General features: G+C 39.3%; 1 long non-coding RNA gene and 1 other non-coding gene across 2 annotated transcripts in view; one reads left to right on the top strand and one right to left on the bottom strand.

Moving 5' to 3' along the window:
• LOC126020055 (uncharacterized) overlaps positions 1-24,793 on the top strand; it is a 1,004,964-nt gene that overhangs the window by 766,949 nt on the left and 213,222 nt on the right. The window lies entirely within an intron of this gene.
• On the bottom strand, positions 12,175-12,307 carry LOC126021107 (small nucleolar RNA SNORA51). The gene has a single exon (XR_007499719.1). It is a non-coding gene; the product is annotated as a small nucleolar RNA SNORA51 (small nucleolar RNA).

Genomic DNA, 24,793 nt, shown 5'->3' with positions numbered 1-24,793 from the left:
CACACACACACACACACACAAATAACTCACATAAGGAGGTAGCTTATGTAGTGAGTAAAAGCAAATATTTTTCTTCTTTTTAAATTTATTTTATTTCTAATGTATATATATAAAACATCCATCACCAATGTCCTCAATCTCCCACCCCACCCCGGCCTGTATTCGAGACAGGCATTCTACTGCTCTCACTCATTGACATTGTCACCATAGTTGTCAGTGTAGTTATTTTTCTAACTGCATTCACCACTGTTTGAGGTGAGCTTCATATCATGAGCCAGTCATTTCAGCCCTCATATCTATTGTCTCTGAGCATTATTAAAATGATGTCTTATTTTTCTTAAAACCCATAGATAGTGAGATTATTCCATGTCTTTCTCTCCCTCTGACTTATCTCACTCAGCATAATAGATTCCATGTACATCCATGTATAGGAAAATGTATGACTTAATATGTACTTACAGCTGCATAGTATTCCATTGTGTGTATGTACCACAGTATCTTTAGCCACAAATCTGTAGAAGGACATCTTGGTTGTTTCCAGAGTCTGGCTATTGTAAAAAGCACTGAAATGAACATAGGTTTGAGGAAAGGATTTTTGAATTGTATTTTTGTGTTCATAGTGTATATCCCTAAGAGTGGTATAGCTGAATCACATGGGAGCTCAATTTCCAGTTTTTGGAGGAATCTCCATATTGTTTTCCATAAAGTCTGGACCAGATGGCATTCTCACCAACAGTGAACTTGAACTTGTTTGTTTCCATCACTCAAAGCCATTGACCACAAGCCCACATCAAGCATTATACTCAATGAGAAAAAACTGAAAGTCTTCTTTCCAAGATCAAGCACAAGACAAGGTTGCCCATTCTCATAATTTATATTGAGTATAGTCCTGGAAGTACTTTATATAGGCAAGAAAATGATATTAAGGACATTCATATAGAAAAGGAAAAAGTCAGACTTTATTTTCAGATGATATAATGCTAATTATATTATTAGAAAATATTATATATATATGGTTTTGGGGAAACATCCAGTGGCACTCAGAAATTAGGGCTACTCATGGTTCTGTACTCAAAAATCATTACTGGAAGGCTCAAGGACTATAGGGATGCCAGAGATCAAACCCAGGTTGGCTGCATGCAAAGCCAATGCTCTACCACTGTTCTATCATTTCGACTCTTAAAATATTATATTTTAATATATAGTATAAATATATATTAGGAAATATAAAGACTACAAAAAAGCTCATAGAATAAACAGATTTTAGAGTGGCAGACAACAAAATTAATACACAAAAGCCCATGGCTTTGTTATATACAATTCATGAAAGAGAATAAAGAGATATTTATAAAACAATCCCATTCACAATTATTTATAAGAAAATCAAGTACCATAGAATCAATTTTACTAAAGAGATTAAAGACCTATACAAAGATATTAAAGTGACCAAAAGACACATAAAATATACTCTGATTTACTAATAATCAGAGAAATGCAGATAAAAACAACAATTAGATATCTCAAATCACAGAGACTCGTACACATCAAAAAGAACAAGAATAACCAGTACTGCATAAATGTAGTGAGATAGGGACTCTGATTCACTACAAGTGAGAATGTCAACTGGTTCAGCTTTTCTGAAAAGCAGTATGTACAGTCTTAAAATATATCATCATTAAACTTCTATTTGATCAAAAACTCTACTTCTTGGAATATAACCTAGGGACTTCAAAGTAAAATGAAGAAAAGACATTTGCATTCTCTATATTCCTTGCAGCACTACCCACAATAGCCAAAATCTGGAAACAGCTCAAGGATTCAAGAATAAATAACTGGGCAAAGAAACTATGGTACATATACACAGGTAATATTAGTTAATCATAAGAAAAGATAAAATAATGCAATTTGTTTCTCCCTGAAGGAAACTGGGGATCATTGTGTTGAGTAAAGTCAGAGGGAGAAAGACAAAGAATGATCTCTCTCCCCTACATAAGGTATAAACATAATGGTGGAATAGCAAATGCCCAAAAACCAAGAGCATGAGAACTGGTCTTCAGTTGGAAGTATGCCGCCTGAGGGGTTGGATGATAGGACAGTGAGGGCAACATCTATGGTAGAGGGAAGTATTTAACTGTGAAAAGAAGGTGGTGCTGAATAATGGTAAAGTGTCATGTATGAAACCCTATCAGCAACCATATTGTAAATCACAGTGCAAAAAAAGTTTTTCAATAGTTCCTCTTGTAGAGGCAGACTGGAAGGCAAATGGGGGTGATGGGGAGATTTGGTAGAGGGAAGTGGACATTTGTGAAGGGGTTTGTATGATTGTATGATTAAAATCCAATCATGAATAACTGTAATTTCACTGTGACTAAATTAAAAAAAATTTAAAAGAAAGAACTATAAATCAGGAGAGATTTCTCACAAGGTTTTTACCTTGATTTGTATTTACAACCTTTAGAAATATGGAAAATATATATGGTTTTTATGACAAAAATCTATTTCTCTGCTTTCAATTATCATGTAATTCATGTTGTCTCATTTTTCTTCTAGGTTAGTGTGTGCAAGGCAAATGCCCTACTGCTTGTGCCACTGCTCTGGCCCCATAAATGTAAGGGCTCTTATCCATAGTAGATAAGAGTTTGTTTCTATACATAAGATTTCCCCCTTTTAAATTATGCCTATGCAAAAGGGAACAGTGCCATATATGTGTATATATACATGTATATACATATATACTGTAGGCAGGGTTTTTTTTACAATATAGGTTTGCCTTTCAAAGAGGAGTACATTGCATACAAACTCATGCTCACATATAGACAGACATTAGATATCTATTCATAAGTTCTTATTGGAGGCCTGACCCTCATAGGATGGGTCTGAAGGCTTAAGAAATAATTGGATTAAGAAAAGATAAATAGATAGTTAAATTATGAATTAGGTCAGAAAGAAAGGAAAAAAGATGATGTAAAAAATAAAGAAAAATAAGTGAAAGAAGAAAGAAAAATAAAGAAATTGGGCTGGCACCTCGAAGTTGGGAGGTTTTACCCTTTTCTAGGCACTTTATCAATGACAAAGATCTTTCCATTTTCTAAATGAAACTTTCAGGGTTAGATAGTGGCTGAAGCATTTTAGGATAAGCATGTCTGTAGAGAAATGTGGTAGTGAAGACTATAAGAGGTGTCTTCCCTATGTAATATCGTCCACCACATCTTACGAATCGAGGTTCCTTTCCTACAAAGAAACTGACAGCATGGGTTGTATTGAAGAAGAAGAAAGGAGAGAAGAAAGAAAGAAAGAAGAAAAAGGAGAAAAAAGGAAAGAAAGTCATTTATCATTCTTGTTAGTTTGCCTTCATTTTTAATAAGTTTGTAAAGCTATCCTATTTAAATGTTCCTATCTACTAATCCAACAGTTTCTTTCCCAAATAAGCAGATCCTAATATATTACTCCGTAATCATCTTTCTAGATTTTGGGGTCATGATTTGTTTTGTAGTCTTGATTCTCTGAAGACTCTGATAAAAGTTATTTATGTTCAGTTTGTACAACTTTCCTTGTTAGGACAAAGGTAACAGATCTCAACCTTCTCTCATGTTAGAGCTGAACTTAAAAGCCTACACATTGATTTTTAAGATTAATTTTCCTAAACTCTCAGAATTTCAATTTTATTAGTTTTAAGGTAGAAGTGGCAATACTTACTTGTAGGGTGATTATGAAAAAAAAAGAAAACCAGAGAGATAATATAGGGATTAAGGCAATTGTACATTAAGTGAAGACCTTCATTTTATTCCTGCAGACCCTCATTCTATTCCTATCATCACAGATGATCCCTAAGCACTATCAGAGTGTATAATGAGGACAGAAACAGTAATAAACACCTTGAATACTGCCAGGCATGATTACAATACCCCTTTCCAAAGTAAGGAATAAAGAAGAAAATACCTAGCACATACCATCCAGAAAATAGTTGCTTACTAGAACTAGCCTCTCTCCATTCTACAATGAATCAACTGAAGTTTTGAAGACACACCCAATGAGACATTTGATAAGGTGGAAGTTAAGGAAGCCGTCAATATATATATATATTGGCTTTAGGCTCCATATTTCTCTTACTTCCTTCTACTTTCCAATTCCAGTCACTCCCAAGCAGAAAGTCAATTAATAGAATATACCAATTAAAGAGCAATTGTAGCACTAATAAACATTTTCATAGCAACAGTCAGTCAGGTTCTATACAAGTACAAATCAAGACATCAGTGTCTGCAATGGTTAACCTTCTGCTGAAAATTAGCATTTTTTTCTAACTAAACAGAACTGAGATACACAGATATAACAGTGTTTGAAAGCTCTTTCTCTGAGATAGTGTCCTAGAAGGTCATCCACACTCATTTTCTTCTTTCTATTGGAAAAAGTGAGGTGTGTGTGTGTCTGTGTGTGTCTGTGTGTGTGTCTGTGTGTGTCTGTGTGTATGTTGGTGTGCTGGTTGGGGGTAGAGTAGTGGTGTCTGCCTCACTCTGTATCTTTCAATCACATGCAACTAATTCTGTATTTGTTCAAAAGGTAGACATATTGGCTATGCTACTTTTTAATGGTTGATAGTTCATGACTTGTTACAAAACACCTCCCCAGAGGACTCACAATTGGGCCATTGTAATTCTCAGGGAAGGTAATTATGTCAGTGAAAGGATCCTTACATCACTGTTTTCTGTCTCATCCCTCCCACCCCATCCCTTCCTCCCGTAGAGTTTCTCTACAGCAAATAATGTGTCTTTCCAAATAACACTGCATGTAATACTAACAAGAGACAGGTACTTGCGCTTCTTAATAAAACAATGCTTCTTTGTCCTTTTATACAGCCAGGAAAGATCCACATAAAAGAAAAAAATGCTGACGTGGACATTCTTCCTCTTGCTTCTTAACACTTCCTGCATCCAATTTTTGCTGCATTTTTGCTCTTATGAATTTTAATAAGATAGACATCTCCATTTTTGAAAATTAAATTTCTTAATTTTTAAAAATTAAAGAATTAGCCCAACACATGATCTTTAAGTTCTTTTCTGTTTCTTTTCCAATTTGGCAATGTCACATTTTAGCAATAGTTAGGATTACTGAGCTATCAATCAAGATGGTTATCAGAGTGACAAATTCTCAAGGAAGATGAGAGATTGGGGAGGGTTGTTTACTGGGGGATGTTAGGGAGCCCAGGTAGTGCTCAGGGTCTGTGTGCTCAGAAGCCACTCTGGACAGTGCTAGGAGTACCATATGTGGTGAGACTCAAACCAAGGTCAGCAGTGTTGGCCTAGATTTTAATAAGGAGCTACCTGAGGTGTGAATAAAAGGAGGCATCATGGAATATTATGACAGAGAAAAAGCCTTTCATTCTCAGGATAGAGGATAAGATGACACCGGAAGAACTGGAGACCTACAGAAATCTTCCTGGTGTCCCTTCCCTGGCTGGGGAGGGTATCCTGAGTTCAGGAGAGAGTAGGAAAGAAAGATTCAGTCTCTCACTACCACCGAGGCTGACCAGGACCCAGTCAGGCTCGAGTTCCCTGGCTGGGGAGAGTATCCTGAGTTCAGGAGAGAGTAGGAAAGAAAGACTCAGTCTCTCACTACCACCGAGGCTGACCAGTACCCAGTCAGGCTCGAGCTATTCAGGCTAACATCAAAGAGTAAAGAAATTACCTTGAAATTAGTGTTTGAGGAGTTTTTATTGGCTTCCCCCTAGACCCAATATCTAACCAACAAATCTACCAACAAGAGGGCTGGCTTGGGGTCCTGAGGGATTATCCTGGCATCTCAGCCTGGGAGCAGAGAGCAGGATTCATAATAAAGAAGAATGGTCTGGGGGGGAAGGGGGGTGCAGAGGTGACTCAGAGAATACTAAGTGGGTGATTGTCATGGGTCCTGGCAATAATTTCTAACACTCAGGCTCTGACAAGCCCCCTTTGTTCCCATTCTTTTCAAGTACAGAGACTTTATAAAAGATGAAAATAAATGGGAAATAGTCATTCCCACATAAAAGTGAGACTAAAATTCTCAGGACCACTCTCAACTGAGTGTTTGATCAAATTAGATGATTGGAACCATTTTGTGGAGAAAAAGTTCTTGTCTCCAACAGGATGTTTTTTCCTGTACCTGGACTCTTGATGATGAGGAAGGCTTCACCTTTGAAGGCAAGGCTGTGACTTTCATTCTCCTGCCAGCTAAGCAATTCTATTGACAGAAACAAAGGGGTATAAGAAAATCAGGAGCATATGATTTTGTTCTTACACACACTTGCTACACATTTGGTGGGGGAAGAGAATTTTCCACAGCCCAAGAGATAGCACAGCAGTGTTTGCCTTGCAAGCAGCCAATCCAGAAACTAAGGTGGTTGGTTCGAATCCTGGTGTCCCATATGGTCCCCCGTGCCTGCCAGGAGCTATTTCTGAGCAGACAGATAGGAGTAACCCCTGAGCACCGCCGGGTGTGACCCAAAAACCAAAAAAAAAAAATTAAAATAATAAAAAAGAAGAAGAAAAATAAAGAAAAATAGAAAAGAGAAGAAAAAGAAAAGGAAAAAAAGAATGAGAGAGGGCTGGGTGGCACAATTTTGTGCTTCTTTGTGCTTCCTTTTTTTTATAGACACAATAAGCATTGGGGAGATTAGACGGGAATTCCCTTGGCCTAAGAGATACAGGGCTTCCCCATCCTTGAAGTATACTGCCATGGGAACAACTACAGGCTCCATACACGCTCATTTTCATACTTCCATGTCTTTTTATGATGTCAGGAAACTTTCCACTCAGTTGTGGACCACAACAGCAGCCCTCTGTAGCTAGAAATCTTGGTATTTTCATAGGTCATAGAATGAAGGCTAGGATAGAGTCTTTCACTGTGGTTCTAGAAGTTCTGTTCCATCACTGTTGTTGTAATCAGTCTTCTGTAATTAGTGGTCTTGGTTAGGATATATCCTTTTAAAAAGAGAATTAAAATAAAAGGAAAAAAGGGGGGACAGAGATATATCCCAGATTGCTAACATGCATGTTTTGCATGTAGATGGCTCTGAGTCAAAACTGACATTGTGTGATGCCCTCTCAACATGCTAGGAATAGCCCATGAGTGTTGGCATGTGTGACCCAGACATGAATAATAGAAGAAAGAATAAAAAGAAATAAAAGAAGGGAAAAGAAAGAAAAAGTAAGAAAGAAAGAAAGAAAGAAAGAAAGAAAGAAAGAAAGAAAGAAAGAAAGAAAGAAAGAAAGAAAGAAAGAAAGAAAGAAAGAAAGAAAGAAAGAAAGAAAGAAAAAGAATGGAAGGAGAAAGAAAGAATGAAAGAAAGAAGGAAGGAAAGAGGAAGGAAGGAAGCAGAGAGAAAGGAAGGAAGGAGAAAGAGAGAAAGAAAAAGAAAAAAGAGAAAGAAGGAAGGAAAGAAAAGAGAAAGGAAGGAAGGAGAAAGAAAAAGAAGGAAGGAAGAAGAAAGAGAGAAAGAAAGTGAGAAAGAAGGAAAGAGAGAAAGGAAGGAGAAAGGAAAGAAAGAAAGAAAGAAAGAAAGAAAGAAAGAAAGAAAGAAATAAAAAAGAAAGAAAAAGAAAGAGAAAGAGAATAAAGAAAAAGAAAGAAAGAAAGAGAAAGAAAGAAAGAAAGAAAGAAAGAAAGAAAGAAAGAAAGAAAAAGAAGAAAGAAAGGAAGAAAGAAAGAGAAAGAAAGAAAGAAAGAAAGAAAGAAAAGAAAGAAAAAAAGAAAGAAAGAAAGAAAGAAAGAAAGAAAAAAAAGAAAGAAAGAAGAAAGGAAGGAAGAAGGAAGGAAGGAAGGAAGGAAGGAAGGAGAAAAAAGAAGGAAGGAAGGAAGAAAGAAAGAAGGAAGAAGGAAGGAAGAAAAAAGAAGGAAGGAAGGAAGGAAGAAGGAAGGAAGGAAGAAGGAAGGAAGGAAGGAAGAAAAGAAAAAGAAAGAAAGAAAGAAAGAAAGAAAGAAAGAAAGAAAGAAAAAGAAAAAAGAAAGAAAGAAAGAAAGAAAGAAAGAAAGAAGAAGGAAGGGAGGAAGAAGGAAGGAAGGAAGACGAAAGGAAGGAAGAAAGAAGAGAGAAAGAAAGAAAAAGAAAGAAGAAAGAAAGAATAGAAAGAAAGAAAGAAAGAAAGAAAGAAAAAGAAAGAGAAAGAGAATGAATGAAAGAAAGAAGGAAAGAAGAAAGAAAGAAAAAGAAAGAAAGAAAAAGGAAAAGGAAAAGAAAGAGAAAAAAGAAAGAATGAAGTAAGAAAGGAAGCAATGAAGGAAGTGAGATATAAAGGAAGAAAGCCAGTATAAAAGAAAGGAAGCAAAAAAGGAAGCAAAGAAGGAACCAAGCAAGCACGGAAAGAAGGGTGTGTCTCTAGCTTTGTATTTTTGTGGTTGCCTGTTACTGAAAGAATATATATATTCTCAGTTGTAAAATGAAGATGGTTTTAGTCCTATTCATTTGTTTATATGCGCTTTCTAAATGTTTAAAATAATTTTTATTATGCTCCACATCACTAATCATCAGGGAGATGCAAATCAAAACAATGATGATGTACCACCTCACACCCCAGAGATTGGCACACATCACAAAGAATGAGAACAAGCAGTGTTGGTGGGGATGTGGAGAGAAAGGAACTCTTATCCACTGCTGGTGGGAATGCCGTCTAGTTCAACCTTTATGGAAAGCAATATGGAGATTCCTCCAAAAACTGGAAATCGAGCTCCCATATGACTCAGCTATACCACTCCTAGGAATCTACCCTAGGGACACAAAAATACAATACAAAAATCCCTTCCTTACACCTATATTCATTGCAGCACTATTTACCATAGCAAGACTCTGGAAACAGCCAAGATACCCTTCAACAGATGAATGGCTAAAGAAACTGTGGTACATATACACAATGGAATATTATGCAGCTGTCAGGAGAGATGAAGACATAAAATTTTCCTATACATGGATGTACACGGAATCTATTATGCTGAGTGAAATAAGTCAGAGAGAGAGAAAAACTCAGAATGGTCTCACTCATCTATGGGTTTTAAGAAAAATGAAAGACATTCTTGCAATAATAACTTTCAGATACAAAAGAGAAAAGAGCTGAAAGTTCCAGCTCACCTCATGAAGCTCACCACAAAGAGTGATGAGTTTGGTTAGAGAAATAACTAGTTTCGAACTGTCCTAATAATGAGAATGCATGAGGGAAATAGAAAGCCTGTCTAGAGTACAGGCAGGTGTTGGGTGGGGAGGAGGGAGATTTGGGACATTGGTGATGGGAATGTTGCACTGGTGATGGGTGGTGTTCTTTACATGATTGAAACCCAAACACAATCATGTATGTAATAAATTTGTTTAAATTAAAAATTAAAAATATAATTTTTATTGAAACAACTATAAATTTCAAGTCCTTCACAGTTGGATTTCAGGCATATAGTGTCAGTGAACTAGAACCATACCCACGACCAGTATTGACCTCCCTCCACAAAAGTTCCCAGAATATATTCTATACCTCCACCCTTGTTCCCCTTGTCTGCCAGTGCAACAAGCATATTTTAAGTATAGATTGTTATGTTCGGGTCTCTTTATTCTATTGTCATTAACTTTGGCTTGAGTATTTAGTTCTGTCCTTTATTATGTTCATAAATGCACCTGAGACCACCTGGCCTCTGGCCCTCATCATCTTTTCTTTCTTCTCAATTTTGTAGAGAAATACAGAATATGAAGTAAAACAAAATAGTCCATGTCCCAAGGTTCTATGAAAAATGCAGAAGCCCCTAACTAGAAAATACAAATAAAATTTAAGAAATAAGGAGAGACGTGGCAGATTTCTCTCTCTCTCTCTCTCTCTCTCTCTCTCTCTCTCTCTCTCTTTCTCTCTCTCTCTCTTGTTTTCCTCCTAGGTGCAGCAAACATTGGGGAAATTAGAAAGAAAATACCCTTGTCCTAAAAAAATAAAGGTGTCTCTACCCATGAAGCATTCTGTCATAAGACCAACCACAGGCTCCAGCATACTAGTAATCCAACTCAAAGACCTTTCTTCATGGTTCCAGGAAAAGTTCTCCTCACTCGCAGTTGTTATAGTCAGGTTTCTGTAATTAGAGATCTTGGTTTTTGCACAGATTCTATGTTGAAGCCAGAGTGTCATGGAGTGTATTGTGATTTCATCTCACCATTAGGTGGTGAATCAGGGAAACCTGCTCTGAAAGCAAGTTTTCCTGTTTCCTAATTGTCAGGTGTCATATGAACCCACTCCGGAGCAAGTCAGTGCTAGGATGACATTAGGGTCTCCCCAGGTGGAAGTTTGATTCCTGGTGCTGGTACAGAAAACCGTGCTGATTTCTAGGATGGGGTCCATGGTTCGGGGTTGGATAGTCAATCAACTGAAGCCTAAATCATGTCACTATGACAAGTGTTTAGGGTGAAAGGCACTCCTGTACTATAAAATTTATGAGTTCCTATCCCTATTAGATAAGAACTTCTTTCTATACATAAGAGTTCTCCCATTTTAATGTGCCTCTGCAAAAAGGAACATTGCCACATGATACTACTGGTGCATAGGGGAGTAAAAATAACAACGCTCAGCACTCCCTATAACCTGGTTCTAACCTGAACTCAGATCCCAAGAAAAACATATCTACTTTAATTTACTACTAAGCAAATTCAAAAAACAGATGGGGAAAACTTCTTTTTCATAAGTAAATACACATGAAGAATTATACCTAGTAAGGGAATTTCTTTAATAGGTTTAATTTATTTTTAGATATTTAAAGAAATATACAACAGAAACATACATATCTCCTTTAAGTCTTTTGAAATAGTCTGGGGGTGAGGGTAAAATCTAGAGCACAGTTTCAACCTACAACATGCTCTTTTGAGTCTGAAAAATGATTCACAGAAGTACCAGGTAGTGTCCTCTGGTCTCTCCAAAGTCAAATATGATTGCAAGCAACAGTTCCCAGTGATAGGATTTGGGAGAAAAGAGGACACAGAGAATGAAGCAGCAGTGGTGGCAGCAGCTTCTTCCCTGGCCAAGGCAAGTCAGGCTTAGAAGTGTTCTTTATCTTTGGGAGCTTGGCTGTGGCAGGAAGGTTTTGGTTCCCAAGAAGTTAAGAACTAAGGGCCAACAGAGTTAGTTAGGGAGAAATAACAGGTGAGAGGTGAGGTTGTGCGAAATGAGGGGTGTGAGAGTAAGAGGATAGAAGAGGATTTGTAAAGTGATAGGCAGGTGAGGGGGGAAAAGGAAGGGTTACATATAACAGGGACTATATACAACAAGACATGCATTATGTACAATACAGCTTAGATAGACATAGAGGTGTCCACACTCACACACATATACATAAGCAGATATTGAAGATTGTTCCATAGTTGAAGAACTGACCCATGTGGAATGGTCAGAGCACTTAAGAAAAATAAGGCTGGTATTTCAGGGGGAAAGGTTTTCCAGTTCCTAGGCAAATTATCATTGGTGAGGGTAAACTTTGCTGTAGAAAGGCTTCTGGGATTAGATTGTCCATGGAGCATTCTTAGAACAATCATAATTTTCACGTCTAGAGTAGTATGCTATATGCTAGCGAGCACTCTAAGAGGAGTCTACCCCATGAAGTATTATCTACCATGTCTCTAGCATCTAGGTTCCTTTCCTGAAAGAAAACTGAAAGCATGGGCATTGTGATATAATAGTAAACTAGCTTGAATTAAGAAAAACCTTGCAAAAACATAGTCAATTAAAGAGCAAGAGTCTATGTGTGCATGTAGAAAGAATCTATGTTGTGCAGTTACCTATTCCAATGGTATCTGTGGTCAAAAACATTGTTTTATATTAGCAGGCATAATCAGGTGGATTAGAGTATTTTGTCAAGAGCGAATCATATGGGCACTGTATTTTGAGTCTAATATGATATGGCATTGTAATGTGAAACTAGGAAGACCAACCTATATCTCCAAGAACTACTGTGAACAAAAAGATCAAGGAGTTATTATAGACATATAAAAATTAAGACTCAAAAATTATTATAGTGAGCACTTTAGTGAAAGTCCATGGCTTCCAAATGCATTCTGCATCTGTTTATGCATATAAAAGCATTAGAACATTATTATAAACCTTTATAAGAGCAGTTGATTGAACACCTGCTTAATCTAAACAGCTGTATCTGTTGCTGTATGTCTCTGAAGTATAAAGGGGAATATAGAGGGTTTTTTGTCCCCCCATTCACAATGCAGACCAGGTAAAGGGCCTGGGTTCAGGTGTATATGGGGTGCATTTACTGTACCTCCTCTTTCTATACAGTCAGTGTAAAGAACACAGCCTGTGGTAAGCATTGGGAGGCCTTATCTTATCTTTTCTTTTCTTTTGATTTATATATATATATATAAATTATATATATATAAATATTATATATATATATATATAAACCTTCACCAGTGCAACATTTCCATCACCAATATCCCAAGTGTCCTTCCTCCCCACCCCACACCGGCCTGCACTCTAGACAGGCTTTCTACTTCCCTCATTCAGTCACATTTTGTTATGATAGTTCTCAGTGTAATTATTTCTGTGACTGCACTAAACAATCTCTGTGGTAAGCTTCATGTCAAGAGCTGGACCCTCCAGTCCTCCTCTATTTTGTCTCTGAGAATCATTACACAAATGTTTTTTGTGTAATATATAGGTTTTAATTTTTTTCTTTCACTCCCTTTATTTCCTTGTCTTCACTATACTCCAGAGCCTATGGTGTTTGAGATATCTTCCATTTAGACCATTTTGTTTATTTGTGCAATTATTCTGAATACCACATATACACTTACATCTGTATATGTGTATATGTACTTATATGTATCATTCTGTATTTATTCTTCTTATTCTGGCTTACTTCATTTAACATAATATTTTCTAGTTCCATCCATGTTGCTGTGAATTGCATGATTGCATCATTCCTTACAGTTATGTAGTATTCCATCATATATATGTACCACATCTTCATGGTCCACTTGTCTGGTTTTGGACATCTAAGTTGATTCCAAGTCTTAGCTATTGTACTGAGAACTGCAATGAATAGTTGTACTGCATATATCCTTTTGGATAAGTGTTTTTCTATCCTGGGATAGAGGAATTGCTGAGTCATATGGCAGCTCAATTTTGAGTTTCCTAAGAACTCTCCATACTGTTTTCCATAGATGGGGTTAGGCCAGGCATAATTCCCACCAGCAGAGGTTGAGAGTTCCTTTTTCACCACATCCCAACCAACAGAAATTGTTGCCAGTATTTTTTTTTTTTTTTTTTGGTTTTTTGGATCACACCCATTTGATGCTCAGGGGTTACTCCTGGCTAAGCACTCAGAAATTGCCCCTGGCTTGGAGGGACCATATGGGACGCGGGGGATTGAACCACAGTCCTTCCTTGGCTAGCGCTTGCAAGGCACACACCTTACCTCTAGTGCCACCTCTCCGGCCCTGTTCCCAGTATTTTTGATATGTGTCATCCTCACTGGTATAAAATGTTATCTCATTGTTGTCTTGATTTGAATAAATGAAGATGATTTTAGTTTTATCTGTGTTTTATATGCAGTTTCTAAATTTTTAAGAATAAGTGAATGCTCAAGAACTCTCTGAAGCTTATTCTGTCTAACAGCACTGTGCAGCCTAGTACTGGGTAAATTGGGCACTCTGAAGCTGTTGTGAGCCAGATATTGGTTTCTAATTACCAGTGACCACAAACTCAGGTAGGCACCTTCCCTAGTGTCCCTGCAATGGGACCTAAATTTTGTACAAGAGCTTCATTAATTTTAGTGGCTGTTTTGCATTGGATGTGCTGGACAGTTTAATTGTCTTATCCAGTTCTGAGCCTAAAAGAAAATTTCCATCAGTACATGAGGCTGAGTAAGTTTAACTTGACTTGTAATATGATTCCAGCTGGCATCCACTTGGCCTGTTTCTCTACCCTTCACACTGTTGTGACTATTGATTTCTACTGAGGTATGTTAGGTATGGTGAAGGCAGGGAGATTTCATTAAAGTAATGGGAACGTTAACAGATTTTGTTGCTTTGTTGGGTTCCTCAAATTATATGATTAGGTAAAGAACATTTTCAGACATTGTTAACATATACAATTTTGGCCCATTGATTTTATATTATCCATACACATAATTTGTACTGTAGATTTGTTTTGTTCATAGGCAGTCACTTTAGACCTTGAGAATAACCAGAACAAAGTGTTATATATGTGCTTGCTGGTATGTGAAGGACAGTGAAATGTAGTTCTGGTCCTGGAAGATAAGCCAGTCAATTTAAGTTATATTAAATGACTTTCCATTTTAATAAAGCTTTCATTTCAGCCTGGTTGGAAAGGGGGAAGGAGGATAGACCAGAATGTAAAGTCTGTAACAATTTCTTTTTCGGAACGTGATTTCCGGGTTTGGAGTTGGAGGTGGTGCTTGATAAATTTTTATGAATGGTGCTTTGGGGGTTAAAATAGAAACGGAATCATTTACATCAACTCCAGACTTCTCTTTCCCAAATCAATTTTTTACCCTAAATTATGTCATGCCTAACTCCTAGGAGTTTTTAGAAAGTCTTTTACATAAAAAAGTTTTGTTGTTTTTTATTGTAAAATATTGTAGATGGAGATATTGTGGGTTCAGGGTTTCAATGGAGGACATTGGGGGCAATGTATCAAACCCAGGACTCCCACATTCAAGGCAAATGCTTAAGTCCTGCTCTAACTCATCAGAGCATCTGAATGATTCAGCTAAACATGGCGGCAGAGTCACTGCCTACACAGAGCTTCTAACAGTGTTGTAAACCTTGGTCACTAGCAACCCCTTCTCACCACATGGGTGAGCATTGCCAATAAACACTTCCGGTTCAGAAAACAGTTGATTCTGAAAACATTTTGGATCATTTTCCATTCAGAAATCTTTTACTAAAGCTGAATTTTCATGATTTCCACATGGGGGTTCTTGCCACTCTCTAAGAATCTAGGGTGTGGATGGCTAGAGCTATAGTACAGGAGGTAGGGTGTTCGCCTTGAACATAACTGACCACCAAAGTTTAATCCCCAGCATCCCATCTGGTTACCCCTGCCCCTCACCCAATTTACTAGGAGTGATTCCTGAATGAATAGCCATAAATAAGCCTGATCACTGCTTTATGTGGCCCCCAAACAAAAGAAAACAAATGATCCAGATTGTGGAATTGGAGATTCCAGGGATTGCCCTGCACATGGCCAGTCCTGATTGGTTCCTCAACACTGCACATGTTATTCCCTTGGACACTGCCAGGATTGATCCCTAAGCAAAGAGCCAGGAATAAACCCTGAGAGTACTGTGGCTTCAAATGAAGAGGAAGGCAGAGAGAGGGGAGGAGGGTCTATGCATTAGACCCTCGATTGCCAGCCTATGGTATGCGTGTCAGCAGTGGCATGCAAAGGCCTTGCAGCTGGCACATGGGAAGTTCCGCAATTAAGATATGCGGCGGGCCCGGAGAGATAGCACAGCGGTGTTTGCCTTGCAAGCAGCCGATCCAGGACCAAAGGTGGTTGGTTCGAATCCCGGTGTCCCATATGGTCCCCCGTGCCTGCCAGGAGCTATTTCTGAGCAGAGAACCAGGAGTAACCCCTGAGCACCGCCGGGTGTGGCCCAAAAAACCAAAAAAAAAAAAAAAAAAAAGATATGCGGCATGGTGGGAGGCGAGTGTGCTGGTGTCTGCTTTGTAGCTCACCTGGCAACAGGGCCGGACTGGCCATTGGGAGGACCGGGCATTGTGCGGCAGTTTGGGCCCTCGGGCTCGAAAAGGTTAGCCATCATTGCTAGACAAATCATCTTTGAGAATAAAGGCTGACTGGTCGAAGGGGGTACCATTTGCTCCATCAGACTCAATGGTCAAACGGCCCCAAGACAATGACAGTCCTGTGTGTTCACAGCATTTCCACTTTCTTTTTTTTTTTTTTTTTTTTTTTTTGTGGTTTTTGGGTCACACCCGGCAGTGCTCAGGGGTTATTCCTGGCTCCAGGCTCAGAAATTGCTCCTGGCAGGCACGGGGGACCATATGGGGCGCCGGGATTCGAACCGATGACCTCCTGCATGAAAGGCAAACGCCTTACCTCCATGCTATCTCTCCGGCCCCGCATTTCCACTTTCTAAGTCAAAGTTTCATTTACCACCAACACCTACCTCTGTCTTCAGGCAGCTGGCAGGAGAACTAGAGACCAAGCACGGAATGAGGCAGTGGGCAGGGCTACAGACTATATTGTGTACATTGTTCTGGTGCCTGCTGAGACTTTGGTATCACTTGAAAAAGGTTTCTAGTTTTAGGTCTTACCCCAAACCCCTGAAGGTCCTTCTACATCACTCTCTTTGGGGAATTTGAAAATAAGCAAATATTGCTTAAATTCGGGTCCATGAGCCAAAGCAACAACAGCAGAATTTACAAGCAATTAGTTTTTTTTTTTAAAGGTATATTTTCAGATCCAATTCCAGACTGATTAGGCAGAAACTTTGAGAATGGAGCCTGTGTGTGTGTATTAGTGTTGTTGTTGTTGTTGTTGTTGCTTTTTTTTATTTAGCCATTCTCAGTGGTGTCCAGGATCTTGGATCTGTGCTCAGGAATCATTCTTGACAGATCAGAAGAGCATAAGGAATGTTAGGGATAAAACTGGGTTTAGCCAGGTGCAAAGCAAGCAATCTACCCACTGTACTATTGCTCTAGACTCACCTGTTGTGTTTTTAACAAACCTCAGTGATTCTTATCACCAAAGTAAGTAAAGGAATACAGTATTTTGTAAAATGTTAAGCTCAGTAGAAAACTCAGGGTACTTGCAACTACTATTTAATTATCAGTATAAATGTTTAAAAAATAGTACCAATTTATTTTTATAAAAATAAATGTTACAAAGATATGTGAAATGCATCATTTTCTTCTCTCTAGTCCCTATCTTCAAAAGAAAGTAAGTTTCAGGGAATGACAGAATTCATCCTCACCAATCTGTAGCTTATTCACACATACACAAACATATATTCCTTTAGGAGTATCTGCTCCCTTCCCTTCAACCTTTCTTGGTTGCTGCAAGAAGTGCATATTCAAATACACACACAAGTTCATATTCTGATACACACAGACACACAGATACACACAGCTTTGCTATATGTCCTTTACACTTAATTGACATACCTCGAGGTTAGAGAATTTAATTTTATTTATTTTCCTTCTTAATTTTTTTTTCAATTTTGAAAGGGTTTCTCACCCCCACTCTACCCCCAGAGCAGTGCTTTGAGGCCAGAGAGTCCTCTCCCAACAATTTTCAGACAATCAGGGCCAAGAATGCTGCTGTTTGAGCCCTGTAGTGTTAAGAATAACTCAAGCCACGCTGGCAGTGCTTTGGGGGTGGGTTTCTATAACATCAAAACTGAACCAGTGTCAGGAGCAAATAAGACATGTTCCCTGGCTTCTGTACTTTCTCTAAGCCCTAATTCATCTTTCTATAGAAATTGTAAGATAGTTCAAAGCATAAAGACTCCAAATTTAATCTAAAATGTCTTTTTTGGGGCCGGCGAGATAGCATGGAGGAAAGGCATTTGCGTTCCATGCAGAAGGATGGTGGTTCAAATCCCAGCATCCCATATGGTCCCCCGTGCCTGCCAGGGGCAATTTCTGAGCATAGAGCCAGAAGTAACCCCTGAGTGTTGCTGGGTGTGACCCAAAAACCAAAATAAATAAATAAATAACATAAAATAAAATGTCTTTTTTGATAAACATTGAACATATTCTTTAGTTGTTTAGAGGCCAAACCCAGCAATGTTCAGGGTTTACTCCTTGGTCTACACTGAGGAATTACCCCGATGATGCTCAGGGGAACAAATGGGATGCTGAGGACCAAACCCTGTTGGCCACATGCAAGCAAGTGCCCCACCCATCGTAATATTCCTCTAACATCCCTGTTCAGCATGACTTTTATGGAAGCTGGAGTCTTCCATTGTGAAATAATTTCTGACCTTGAATTGAATAACAGTCTGAATTTGAAGTTGCAAAGGCATATAATACAAGTGTATTCTTGAGCTTAAAGAATGACCTGGGAAGATTGAGCTACCATATTTTCCGGCATATAAGACGACTTTTGAAACAAAAAAAAGTCAACCGAAAACCAGGGGTCGTCTTATACGCCAAGTATATCCCGAAAAATGTTTCAATATGCTGCTAAACGAAAATTGTCTGAATATTGCCACAAAACGAATTTTCCAACTCCATCCTGCACCAATCACTACCAGGCTGCTCGGACCGCCTCTCTAACTCAGCCAATCCAAGCAGGCTTTTTATGCATGCAAATTATACAGTGTTCTGTACCTGAATCTACACTGTAAAAAGCCTGCTCAGATTGGCCAGAGTCAGAGAGGATGTCTATTACAGTATAACCTTTGGACCTTTGCTTGTTGTGATTGGCTCACTGTGGAAGATACAGTTGCAGCACAGGAACATTCTGTCTTATACAGCAAATATAGGCCTAAACCTATGTTTTAACTGTAAAATTAGGGAGTTGTCTTATACATCGGAAAATACGGTACTTGTGTTTAGGCAAGTTTGTCTCCAAGTATTCAGAAACTTTCATCTATCCCGTGTGTATCAGGTACTGGGTAAGGAATACAGTGATAGACAAGACATTCAAGAGCTGATCTTCATTGAAACCATGTACAGACAATGATAATGCAGTCAGCTAATTGATCTGACATTGCAAGTTCCCTAAGGAGATGTCAGGTAGGCTAGGACAATTGATTTAATAGGACCTGGTTCAGTGAAAGAGGCGGTATTTAAATGAGGAGCCAGGATGTGAAGATTGGAGGCACTATGAGCACTGTTAGGAAAAAGAGTTGAAAACACAGTATAAGTGAAAATACCTACCTACTTATAGAATCTTGAGGCTAAGATTACAATTTCTTTGGTGGTGGAGTTTAATGAGCTGTCTTCACTGTAACAGAAGAATACCCTCCTATTATGTAAGCACCTATTATTATACATTGGAAGAGAATTAATTAGATTTTTATAGATGAGATGACACAGGTTTGATCCCTGGCATAGCTATGATTCCCCAAATCATCTACCCCAGGAGTGATCCTTGAGTGCAGTGCCAGGAGTAAGCCCTGAACATTGCCAGATGTAGGTCAAGACTAGGTGGGGGGGCAGGGAAAGAGAGAAAAAGAAAGATAAAAAGAGAGTAGGGCCTTAAACTCTTTGAAACTATATGCTCTGCCTGACATAAATAAGGGCACATAAGGTGTTCCATAAAGTCAGGCACAAGTTACTACCAGAATCTATTTTCATCTTGGAACGTCCTGGCCTCTGCTGGGGCAGGGAGCTGGGCGACAGGGCCCCAGTCCCATGGCCTTCAGCAGGCCAAAGGGTCAACCATTTCACCCCAGCTCATGCTCACACAGGTGGGTCCGTGGGGGGGGGTGTAAGGGAACATTAGTCAGTGACCCCGGGCGGGAACAGATGACCTTCCCTGGCTGGCCCACAGTTCCCAGTGTTACTACCAGGATCCATTTTCGTCTGGGAATGGCTTGGCCTACTCTGGGGCAGGGGAGCTGGGTGACAGGGCCCCAGTCCCATGGCCTTCAGCAGGCCTATGAGTCAACCATTACACCCCACCCCGTGCTCACACAGGAGGGTTTGGGGGGTGTGGGAGAGAAACATTAGTCAGTAACCCTGCCCAGGCAGCCTTACCAAAGAGCTTTTCCCTCCTTCTCAACAACTGCTGTTAGTCTACCATAATGCTCATAATTATATGTTGCCTCTAGGAAAGGAAATGGGATGTGCAAAATCCGCTGGATAATAATATATGGTATATACTCCCATTACAGCGCTTATTACCATACCACATATTGGCTAGAATGCTCTATACACTATCTATTTTATGTAGCCTTTCCCCAGTAAAGATTACCCTCACCAAACAGGATTGGACCAGAAAATGGAAAATCTTTGCTGCCTTTTAGTTATTTCTTCTTTCTCTCTCTCTCCCATTTCACCTGGGTTAGCTTTTTAACTGTAAGTCATGGATCAATCACATGAGTAGACTTGCCAGCTTTACTTTCTTTTTTTCTTTTTCACTTCTTCTATTTAAGTGTTCTTTCCCATGTCACCTGGGTTAAGTGTTCTGTCCCATGTCACTTGGGAAAGCTTTTCAAATGAATCTATCTTCTGGCTGCCAATGTAGGAACATGAGTGTATATGTACACCATACCAATGTCAGTCTAATATCCCTGCAATAGATACAATGTTTATGTAGTATAGTGTCCTCCCCTCTATTATAGATAACCCTTCCTCCCCCACTTTTTTTTTGCTTACCACCTTACAAACCCTTTTCAAGCCCTTCATGTTATTTCTCCACATTTAACCACATCCAAGGACTTAACTCCTCATGAAGCAGAACATTCTTCCTAGCCAGCCAGATGCCAACCAGCTCCCAAGGTGAAAAAGATAGATTCTCAGCATGAACAGAAGCTGACAGTCTGCTGCTATTGATTTGCTCTTGGTGCCCCCTCTTCCTTCACCTCCCTTCATCATGGGCTTTTGCTTGCTACCAGATTTGGTTCCTGAGAAACCTCCTGCTTGAGGACACTTCCTGATATGGGACTGTTGGGAGTCATTTTCCCTAGACAACACAAAACCAAATCATAGGTTGAATCTATGCCCTGGATCTTACTTCTTCCTCACCTATTTCAAAAGATTTAAAGAGGACATGTAATTTTCCTTTGAATATTTCTTTTAGATACACTCCTTTAATAGGCATAACTGTTATCGAATAGCTTCTTATGTAGCGGCAACTTCCCCGATCCTTGGGATCCATTCACTATGGAATACTAGTAGATAAATCTCTGTTCAGAGTTATGTAAGCAAAAGGTTCTGGGGACTATTGGTCTTGATACCTCACCCCCTGACATGAACTAGTAATACCTTGTGGCATTGTCCCTTTTTGCATATGCACATTAAAAAAGTGTTAATAGATGTAAATAAGTTCTTATCTAAGAAAGATAGAAACACAAAATTTTTTATGCTGCAGTGGGACTTTACACTCTACCAGGGGTCCTCAAACTTTTTAAACCGGGGACCAGTTCACTGTCCTTCAGACCATTGGAGGGTCTGACTATAGTAAAAACAAAACTTATGAACGAATTCTTATGCACACTGCATATATCTTATTTAGCAATGAAGAAACAAAACAGATACAAATACAATATGTGGCCCGCGGGCCATAGTTTGAGGACCACTGCTAAACACTTGGCATAGTGACTTGGCTTATACTCCAGTTGATTGGACATTGACAATTCATTCACCCCTGAACCATGGATACCACCAACGGAAACAAACATGGTTTCCTACATCAACACCAGGAACATAAATTCTACCAAGGAAGGCCCCACTACCGCCATGGCACTGACTTACTCCAAAGACAGTTCTTATGTCACACTGACAACTGGGCAACAGCAACAGTCTTCTTTTAGGGCAGGATTCTCTGCAATTCTAACAGATGGTGAGACAAAACCAGAAGACACTACACACCACCCAGACTTCAACCTAGGACCTATACAGAAACCAGGATCTATAACTACAATTACCTGACAGCAACAACTGTGATGGTGAAGAGCTGACCACCGAGAATGACTATGGGGTTGGATAACCTAGAATGTCGGGAGACTTGAGTTGGTCTTATGCCAAAATACTTCGGGGGTAAGAGCTCCCTGTATTTTAAGCCAAAGGTCTTTCCAATTCCTTCCATATTTTGCTGTGCCTATGCAAATGACATCTGCCCCACACACATCTTTTTTGTTTTAGTCTATCTCCCATCTCTAAAGAAAAAATGGGGGGGCATATTAAACCTTCGGCTATTGTAGTGACAACTTTATTGGTGATACAATAATTTTCACAAATATAACTGCTAGTGAACTCTCTCCCCTTCTTTTTCCATTCATTATTTTTAATTCTCTATTTTCTTTCTATTTTTAATAACTTCACTTTCTGTAATCCTGAAACAAATTTATTATAAACACTTATGTCAACTATGTGATACATTTTGTTTTAATAAATTTAAAAAAATCAGGCACAGAGAGCCCTAATCCAGACTGTTGGTTTAGCTTGTTCTTCTCAGTGTTGGAAAGTGCTAACATACTTACTAATCTGCTATCACAAAAATATAAAAATTCTGTAATGTGGAAAAGAATCTATACCTTGTTATGATACAGCTCTAGTGAGGCTAGTAGATCTATTTTTCTTCATCACATTCTGTGGGACATAGTTCTCTTAGATAAGGCAGGCTTGGCTACAGATTGATTACTTGTTTGTTACAGGTCCCCTGTATATGTGGTGGGGAAGGTCAATAAAAATGTTTGGGGCTGGCGAGGTGGTGCTAGAGGTAAGGTGTCTGCCTTGCAAGTGCTAGCCAAGGAAGGACTGCGGTTCGATCCCCGGCGTCCCATATGGTCCCCCAAGCCAGGGGCAATTTCTGAGTGCTTAGCCAGGAGTAACCCCTGAGCATCAAGCGGGTGTGACCCGAGGAAAAAAAAAAACAAAAAAATAGAAAATTTGGAACCAAGTTCTGTGAGGGTACTACATGAAAGATGTGAAGAAGATGCAATTTTAGCACCTGGTATGAATAATAAAAGAACATAAGATGATGCAAAAGGACTTTCAGAAAGTATTTTTAAAAACACAAATAAGGGGCCAGAGTGATGTCATAGTAGGTAGAGCCTTTGTCTTGCATAAGCCAAACCAGGTTCAATATTTGGCACCCTATATGGCCCACTGAACACTAGCAAGAGTGATCTCTAAGCAGAGAGCTCAAAATAAGCCCTAAGTACTGCTAGGTATGGTCCCCAAACCAACCAAACAACACCATTATAAACAACAACAACAAAGAAACAAAAATCATTGTGACATTTTTTGGTTTGTTTTTGGGCCACTCCCTGCAGTGATCATGTGTTATTCCTGGCTCTGTGCTCAGGTATCACTCCTGGTGAGACTCAGGGACTATATAGGATGCCAGGGACCAAACCCAGGTAGGCTGCAGGCAAGACAAGCACCCTACCCAATGTGCAATCTCTCTGACCTCTTCATGACATTTGTTATGCATAACTCCAGTTTAAAAACGCTGGTATTCTCAGAGTTCTTTTTTTTTGTATTCTCAGAGTTCTTAAAGGGAACACTGTTTACATGATAAAAATGAATCAAGCATGAGCCCTTGGAGTGGTAATTATATTTGAGTCGTACTATCAGTTTAATCTTACTAAATCCCAGTTCAAAATCTCTTTAATCACCTGATATAAAATGCTCTGGCCTAGGGCAGGAAGCCAAGCTGAGAAAAGTCTGTTTCTCTGCTCAAACTGTGCTCTTCATACTTCATCCATATTATCTCCCTTCCATGTGTTAAGACCTCCATAGAGGTGTCTGCCTCATGACATCTATGGTATGGCCTTAAGCACAGCAAATGGTTGTTTCCTCCATCCACAGGACAGACTCAGATTCCTTGCTCCTATCTTCTCCAGACAAGCAGCTGCAGAGTTCCCTGATTTTATGCCACACTGCTCAGAGATCTATGTACCCTCCAGGAAGATCTTTCTTGTATCAAGCCAATTTGTACTCACTTAGAAGCATGCAAACAACAATAAATGATACGAGTAGTCTGTGGGAAGTCTGTGTTTACTCCAACCTGGTCCATGCTCAGAGGTAACCCACTTAAGCTTTATCTTTGTAGAGTTGCACATTATAAATATATTTTTTTCAGTTGTTGGGAGAGGGGCACAACCAATTGTGCACTGGATTAACTCTTGGCTCTGCACTCACGAATCACTCTTGGAGGGCTCTGAAGACCATATGGAATTCCCAGGATAGAACCATGTCTGCATGCAAGATAAAAGCCCTACATGTTGCGCTATACTCTGGCACCTGTTGTAGCTTTATAAAACATGTTTTTTTAATCCCAGAGATCAAAAATGACTTCTAGATCTAGCCTGCTGCTTTGTTTTTGCCTCTAGCACAGATAGCTATGCTGTAGAAGATTTGACTGGTTGGTCAATTGAAAGACATTGATCCCTAGCATTTCTTATTGCCTCGGTTAATTTTTAATTAGTTTCAAGCTGAATGAACAAATGCAAATAATCCTCCTCCTTACATGAGCAACGCCTACTCAGGACAGCTGACAGCAAATGCATTCTAGCTCCACTCTACTTTGCTTCTAATCATAATTCACTGTTTATTTCCTCTATGTTCTCCCCAGACAATCTGGGCAGGCGTGTAGAATTGCTCAGAATCCCTGGGAGAGACAGCATCGGGACAGAGTTCTGTAGTAGGGAGGTCACAGGGAGTGCACTTGTTGATTGGAACCAAGCAGAGTCCTTCAAAGTCCTCCCCCACTTCTGCAAAAGTTCTGAGGAAAATGAGCCTTCAGAACTGAACTCAATTCAGGTGAAGCGGGGCATATCTTTATCCTATTACATTGAGAGTAAACTGTTGAGGGTAGAGGTTGCCCCCAGAGGAAGGATTTGACCTTAGGAGAAACCAATCTCACCAGATGCAGATAAATCCCACCGAGTGTCTCAGCAGAGCATCAAGATCTGCCAAGACTCCCAGAAACTATCTCAGCTGCTTCTTGCTTGCACAGGCATCTGGATGCCCCAGCTCGTGCCCACGGAGGACATCTTGGCCTTTTTATCTTACTTCCTGGATTTTCTATGAGCTCAGAACTCAGAATACTTTCAAGTACATTGCTCAGCTTTGGTATTTAACTTTTCACACAGAACTCCCATGTCACACACAGGTGCTAATTCATTTCTTTAA

The sequence above is a fragment of the Suncus etruscus genome, chromosome 10, assembly GCF_024139225.1.
Source record: "Suncus etruscus isolate mSunEtr1 chromosome 10, mSunEtr1.pri.cur, whole genome shotgun sequence".
Classification (NCBI taxonomy): Eukaryota; Metazoa; Chordata; class Mammalia; order Eulipotyphla; family Soricidae; genus Suncus; species Suncus etruscus.
Note: the sequence above shows the minus strand (reverse complement) of the source record. Positions and strands in the feature narration are given on the sequence as shown.